The 7,295-nt window shown below is 34.9% G+C and overlaps 1 protein-coding gene across 4 annotated transcripts in view; it reads left to right on the forward strand.

Moving 5' to 3' along the window:
* The window catches only part of zswim7 (zinc finger, SWIM-type containing 7), a 184,164-nt gene that overhangs the window by 45,231 nt on the left and 131,638 nt on the right, over positions 1-7,295 (forward strand). Inside the window, exon 7 of one of the 4 annotated variants that reach the window (XR_012405759.1) lies at positions 3,708-4,322. The exons of the other annotated variants lie outside the window; for them this stretch is intronic. The gene's annotated coding sequence lies outside the window, so the exon portion shown is untranslated. Of the gene's footprint in view, positions 1-3,707; positions 4,323-7,295 lie in introns of those variants that run through there. 4 annotated transcript variants of the gene reach the window in all.

Raw genomic sequence — 7,295 nt, forward strand, 5'->3', positions numbered from 1 at the left:
GTATTATTATTATTATTTTAATAATAATAATAATTATAATTATTATTATTATTATTATTATTACTAGCTTAATTGGAAGACCCTGATAGTGTCATAGGGCTCTGTTTTAACGATCTAAGCACAATGTGTAAAGTGCATGGTGAAAAACAAAAAATGTATATTGTGAATCCACATTTGTTGTTTTAAGGATGGAAAAATATGCCCCGGCACATGGTCTAACAGGGTTGTGCTTTAAGAGTCGTTGAGTTGTGTCACACCATGGCGCATTTGCTATTTACATGGCGAAAAACTGAACGCTTCACTAACAAGAAAACTGTTAAACAGACCATCTGCAGCGCGAGGATAAAGAATGTGCCTCCTTCATTCGGCTTCTTTACTTTCTCTTTACTTTACTTTTACTCGTTACACCCTTACTTTCATGGAGAAAGGAAACGGTGAAAACTCACTCTACTGAAGACATCACCTAGCCAACATATTTAATTTAGTATAAGTGCAAAGATTAGTTTCTAAGTGTTTTTAAATTCAGTTCTAATTTCCAACAAATCAAAACATGTAAATAAACAATAATAGCAAAGTGTGGTCAAACAACTTATAACTTATGGAGTTATATCAAAACATACATCCTGTTCTTATGCCCCTTAGGGTGATGCATACATATCCAAAACCTGACAAAATCTAAACTTATTTTCATTAAAACAAAGAAAAGTATGCAATTATAAAATACTACTGCTATTACTACTAATAATAGCTTTTTACAAATGCAAATTGTCATGAACAAACTGAAAAAAGTGCCCTCCCCCATTCCAAGGAGATTTTTTTATTTTTTTTAACCTTTTAATTCTTTATTTATTTTTATGTGTAAAGATGTTTGTGTATTGCTGTACATTCGCATACATCTGACTTTAGACCAGCTCTTAGTTGGTCAATGGCACAGTCTATTTCAGTTCCTCAAAACAGCAACGTGCCAAAAATGTGCCTTAACACACCTTCTTTTTAGACCAGAACTTCCATGAATTCACAAAGTGGCTCAAATGGATTTGCTGTTTAGACAACGTGGCACAAAGCATGAACATTGCAGTTGCGCTGGTCTGAAAATGGCAACAAATTACACCTTGTGCCTTATTGCGTCGAGTGTATGATAGGGCTCATAATGTATTATTTAGATGATTGGTTGCAGTACTGATGAGTTAAATATTTAATTTTATCAGTTAAAATCACAAATTATTAATTTGTCAATTAATTAATTCTCAATTTAAATTTTTTTTTTATTAATTCATAATTTTTTAATGTTACCACAATTTTACTCTTTATAAGGGAAATTGTTAAAAAGTTGACAATAAATTTATATTTAGAGAAATGTTAAAGGAAGAGATTTTATTGCTATCTAATATGACAAAAAAGGTGTATGAAAGGGGAAGCAGAAAAACCAAGATCCATAAAATCCATATTACTTCCACCATATTCAGCAGAGGATTTTTTTTCAATCGTAAATAAGGAATTGAAACATATATTGCATTGTGTACGATGCATAACCTGAATAGTAAATGACACTGAAAGATACATTTTCAGACAGTATACAGAGTCAGACACATATTTCATTATATATAATGATTCTTCTGCTGTGGAACCAAAGTTTGTTTTTGCAGTATCAGCCTTATTCCCTAACAATAGCATGATGAGAATTTATCAAATGCTGAAATAAAGCAGAAAACAGGAAGCATTGACTTGATGAATACAACATCAGCTAGACTGGAATCATGGATTTTTGTGGCTTTGGCTTTTGTAGAAGTGTGTTTATTTGAACAAAGGCTGTGTAGAGATTTTCTCACAACACACTTTCCTTCTGAACAAACAAGGCCCATCATGATATTCAGCATTCATTTAAAAAAGGCACAGAAGCTATATAAACAGCTTTTATTAACAAAATAATTCACCATACATAGAGATGTACTCATGTTAAATAACAAGACTCCATTTTGAAGCTAAAACGTTTTTGTTGTCAGCACATACAAGAGAACATTACAGTGCGTGTTTATTAGTGACAAATGAACACATCAAAAACATACACATTTAAAAAGCACTTTTTTTTTCTTTCGTTTGCTTCTTCATAGGCCAGAATAAAATTCAGGTACACTTGACTTGTTAAAAGTCCTTTTTGTTTTCATCGCAGACAGTACATCAGAGAATAAGCAATGAAACAACAACAAACACGGTCGCAGTGCAGTACAGATTCGTCTCCATTGGAATGTCCAAGATCTCTGGCACACTCCTGTAGTTTAGCCCTTACAAATAGTAACAAATATCTGTACATTTACTTCATTTGGAGGCTACAAAATGCTAAAATACTGCTAAAGAATGTCCTTTCAATACATAGAAAGAGGATTCGAGCGTTGGCACAGCTGCAGATGTGCACTCGCTTGAGTTTAAAGGCATGTCACTGTCAGGGGCAAACACATCAGTGCATCTGTCAGTTTGTGTCACTGACAAAAGCAAAGCTAACAAAATCCACTCTCTGTTACACAGATGTTTCCAGAGATAAGTAACTGGTCTGTTCACACTGGAAGCCAAAAGAAATGAATGCGATGCAAGAGATGATTGACGATTGTTGATGTAGTTTTACAGTATGTGCAGCATTGTGGAGCAGTGGGTTTTCAGGACACATGTCAACCAAAGGTTTTTTTTTCTCCTAAAAACGCTCAGTTTATGAGCATTTGTCCAAGTGTTTAGACTCTTTTGTACAAAACATTCTGTACAAAACGCACATCTTGCTATGCTGCTGGCATTTAAAAAAATGCTAATTTTCCATTAAAAATAACAGAAATAAAAAAATGCTCAAGCCTTGCACTGTAAGCTGCTCATCTAATGTTGACATTTGAAGAGTTTAGATGCAAAAACCTCGAAATGACATTTGATATTTTCTTCTAAAATTAGAATTTTCTCAGATTCCTGTGAGTAGATTCAGTAATTTTAATTGTATAGTGACAAATAAGTAAATTTCATTGCCTTCAAAGTAGGGGTGCTGGATTATGGGAAAAATCATAATAATGATTATTTTGGTCATAATTGTAATCATGATATTACAAAACAATTTACAATTGAAGTCAAAATTATTGGCCCTCGTGTAATTTCTATTTTAAATTATTTATTTTATTTTATTATTATTATTATTATTATTTATAAATATTTTCCAAATTATGTTTAATAGAGCAAGTAAATTTTCACAGTATTTCCTATAATATTTTTTTTCTTCTGGTAAAAAGGCTTATTTGTTTTATTTTGGCTAGAATAAAAGCAGGTTTAAATATTTTTAAAACTATTTAAAGTCACTAAACGCCACGTTTTGACAAATATGCATGTATTTAACCATCAAAGCACTTAGATTAAGGCCCAATTCCAATTCTACCCCTTAGCTCTTCCCCTTACCCCAAGAGAATAGTAATAATCATTTTATCTCGATTAATGTTTTTTCATAATCATTAGAAGCCAAAATTGAAATCAAAACTGAATTTTTATTAATTGCAAAGCCCTACTTCAAAGTGAAATAACTGAACATAAACATAATAAACTGAACAAAATGCTCATTTTAGGAGAAAATTTAAGACAGCATTTAGAGGTTTTTGCATGTGAACTCTACATTTGTAATTTTTGCCAGATAGAAAACCACTTCATGTGCATTTTTGTAACTCTAAATCTACGTCTCATTTCAGGGGCTTCTCCAAGTGTTTAAACTTCAAACCTTTAACGAAAACTCACTTTGTACAAAACACACACCTCGCCATCCTGGTGGCGTTTTGAAAACGCAGAACTTCCATTGAAAATAACAGAAACACAAAATGCTCCAGAAAAATAAACACTTCGGTGGATTGCGCCCTCACTCCGTGTGGTCTACATGACATAGAATTTAAGGGGATGTAGAAATGTTTGCCACTCATCTCAGTTGGGGAATGTCCTTTATGATGGTTTGTATCTCAACAAATAAGACTTTTATTTCTCTTAAAAGTATAATATTGATTTAAGTATTTCAAAATTAATTAAGAAAGTGTCCTCTGTTATACACGGTTATGTTAGACCAACAACTAGGGCTTAAATTAAGATGCATTTTATTTCAACCCATTCATAGGTGGACAATTTTAATACAGGTGGTAATAAGGTTTTAAAAAATTCAAGCTTGTGCATTTCTGTCCTCATCCAGAGGTAGTTCAACACTACTTCATTTAGAATGATTGTGTACTGAAAATTCTCATCTGGTCCATTGTGTTTAAAGGTGCAGTATATGGATGTTGTTGGTATTACAATCCAAATTCAAAATATTGAATAGGGTTTTTTTTTCAACCCAACCCCTTCTTAGATTGACGCACATGTACAGTAGGTTGCCAGATTGACAACACCAATAAGAGCAAGCATACCTGATGATCAACCCTTGCACTGTAAGCTGCGTATCTAATGTTCACACTTGTAATATTTGTATTGTTTTAAAATTAGTAAACCACCTCATGTGCATTTTTATAACTACCTCTCATTTCGGAGGTGACTGCTGTTCTCTGTAGGTCACATTTTTGGCTGCGGCCACATGTATATTAAGACGGCCTTCCTGGCTGAATTGAAAAACACTACTTTGCGCTAACACAATCTGGCGTCTCGAAATATAATTGGCTAAACTGGCAGTGGGCGGAGTTACACAGAGACAGACATTCCGACACAGAACCCACTTTTTCAAATGAACATAACCTTACTTTAGCATCGCTTTCTTTTTTGTTATGCTTTAGAAGAGTCTAAAAATCACATACAGCACCTTTAAACTGCTAAGAAGGACTTTTCTACTGATCTAAGGTGATTATGGGATGCATTGTGAGTGCTGCAAAGCAAGTCATTCAAACTACCTCGTGTTGGAATTAAACAGGCTACATTCAAAATCAGTTGCCACTGACTTCCTTGGCCCTCGTTAGATTTCTTGCTTGTTTGTGAGCCATGTAATGTGTTCATTCAGCGGTACTCATGTGTTACTCTGTGAGGTGATGCAGAGCATGACCAAATAAGATGGAAGAGTGAAACACAGGCATCATGAAACGCATTTAAATGCATATCGATTCCAGGTGGAAAATACATTTACATGCACTCAGACTGGAATGCCTTCATGTTAACACAGTTAGTCTGATTCCAGTGAAATTTCAGTCTCACTGAAAGCAAAGCACACACGTTGACCTGATGGAAGCTTGCATGGAGTTAGTCATGCTAATGTGTATGTTATATTTATGACCTGCTGCAAAAGCTCTTCTGACTTGCATGTCAGCTTCTGTTTTAGATGCATCATCATAGCAGAAGCAACAGCTAGATTTGTGGGGGTTTGGACACTAGGTTGACTTGAACTTTTGTTCGGAATGAATGTAAATGGCTTTTAGGCTTCACCAGTTTTAAATCATATTGGCGTCCTTCCTACCGACAGCATTTGGTACGTGCAAATATACCAATTGACTTTGAGTGTAAAACAACTAAACAAATCTGTACATTTTGATTCCAAAACATAATTGGAATTTTTCAAAAAGGCATCAAAATATCAAGCACATCGAACTACTTTAAGTTGCTCCAAGTGACATTCAAATGGGCATTTCTGGAATGTGTAGCAGGCACACTAGCAAGGATGCCACAGATCGAAGGCTCTAGTGTGCATCTTGACCCATGCATCTACTGTATATTTCACCTTTAATTCATCTTAAACCCAATCAGACCTTCAGATTTTAGCGTAATTCAGTCTCCAGAACACAGATGAAATTGTTTACTGCTCAATTCTTACTAGCTGGCTTTAGTTACCCATTCTAGCCTTCAATATGGCACCAATGTTTATGGCATTGAAGGCAGGCAATCAAACATAATCGCTAAAGGTTGTGCCTCTTGTTGCCGAAGAGGTTTTCCATGAACCGCTCTTACTAGCTGGACTGTTACACCTAGATGAGCCAGTTAAGGCACTGACGAATGAAGAGCAGACCTGTAGTTATACTGTAAAGGTGCTCGCTGAGTAATAGAAAGGAGTCAGGGTATTGACATTACAGAGTGCTATAAAGTATCCAGCTGCGGCAGTGACATTGTAAATCTCTCTCTAGAGGAGACAGTCTTTGCTTTGGGTCAGCCGGTGGGGTTTCGGTCTGGGTAGTTTGTCACAGTCAGACATTGAATAACAAAGTGGGTCCTAAGGGCTGTGACACATTAGAAAAGCAGACAGACATCAGAAACATCATTGGATAATGATATGACAAGAATTCCACAATCAAACTATGGCAGACAAATCTAATTTAACTTGGAAATAATCAAATAAAGCTTTTTTTAAGAAGCAAAGGAAAGACTCTGCACTGTTTCTTGGTCATTAATTAATTTAAGCTTAGTTAAATTGAATTAATAACAGTAACACTGATCAAGCTATCTCAAATTGTCTTGAATGCTGCTGTCAAAAGAGAAGCAAACCAAATACTTAAACGTGTTCATGTCAGGGTAATGGTCAAGTTGTAACAGGATTTATCTGTAGGGTTTTTAAATAAAAATGTTGTCATCAGCAGTTATAATTGCGCATAAACATTTTAGGCACAGCTCGCACATGTGCTTTCTTGTCTACAAGATGTCAACAATAATCCAGGCCATCGATTTACTGATAGAAACGCAAGAGAACAACAACAAACTACTGAAGAAGGCAAAGGTTTTCTTCAATCCTCTTCAGTCATTGGTGAAAAAATATGGATACAGGTGTACATGTGGTCTAGAATGCTTTGAGCTTGTTCGTTTTTTAGCTTTCCTATATAGAGCTATGGTGAGAAATGGTTTCAGAAATCAATTCTTAAATTTTCAGGATGCATTGCTATTCTCTCTTGAATAGATTTTGAGCTTTACAGCTTTACATTTTAATGCTACAATTGTTGTTTGGTTAACGGGAAATGGATGGTTAAAGGATAGTTCACCCAAAACTGACAATTGTCATTTTATTCACCCTTCACTTCTCTCAACCCTCTTTGAAGAATGTAGCCCTTGACTTCCAAAGTAGACAAAACCAATGCTGTAGAAGTCAATAGTTATGAGTTTCCAGCATTTTAAACAATGATCCAGGCTATTATTGATTTACAGACAGAAAAACAACAACAAACTCCTGAAGAAGGCTAAAGCAATAGGTCCTGTGTACTCTTTGTATTAAGTTTCCTTCAGTCCTCTTTTATCACTAGTGGACAAATATGAATGCAGGTGTGAACAGGGTCTAAAATGCTTTGAGATTTTGGTGCTGTGGTGAAAAATTGCCTGAGAAATCAATTCGTAGA

This window comes from Danio rerio, chromosome 5 (genome assembly GCF_049306965.1).
Source record: "Danio rerio strain Tuebingen ecotype United States chromosome 5, GRCz12tu, whole genome shotgun sequence".
In the NCBI taxonomy this organism is placed as follows: Eukaryota; Metazoa; Chordata; class Actinopteri; order Cypriniformes; family Danionidae; genus Danio; species Danio rerio.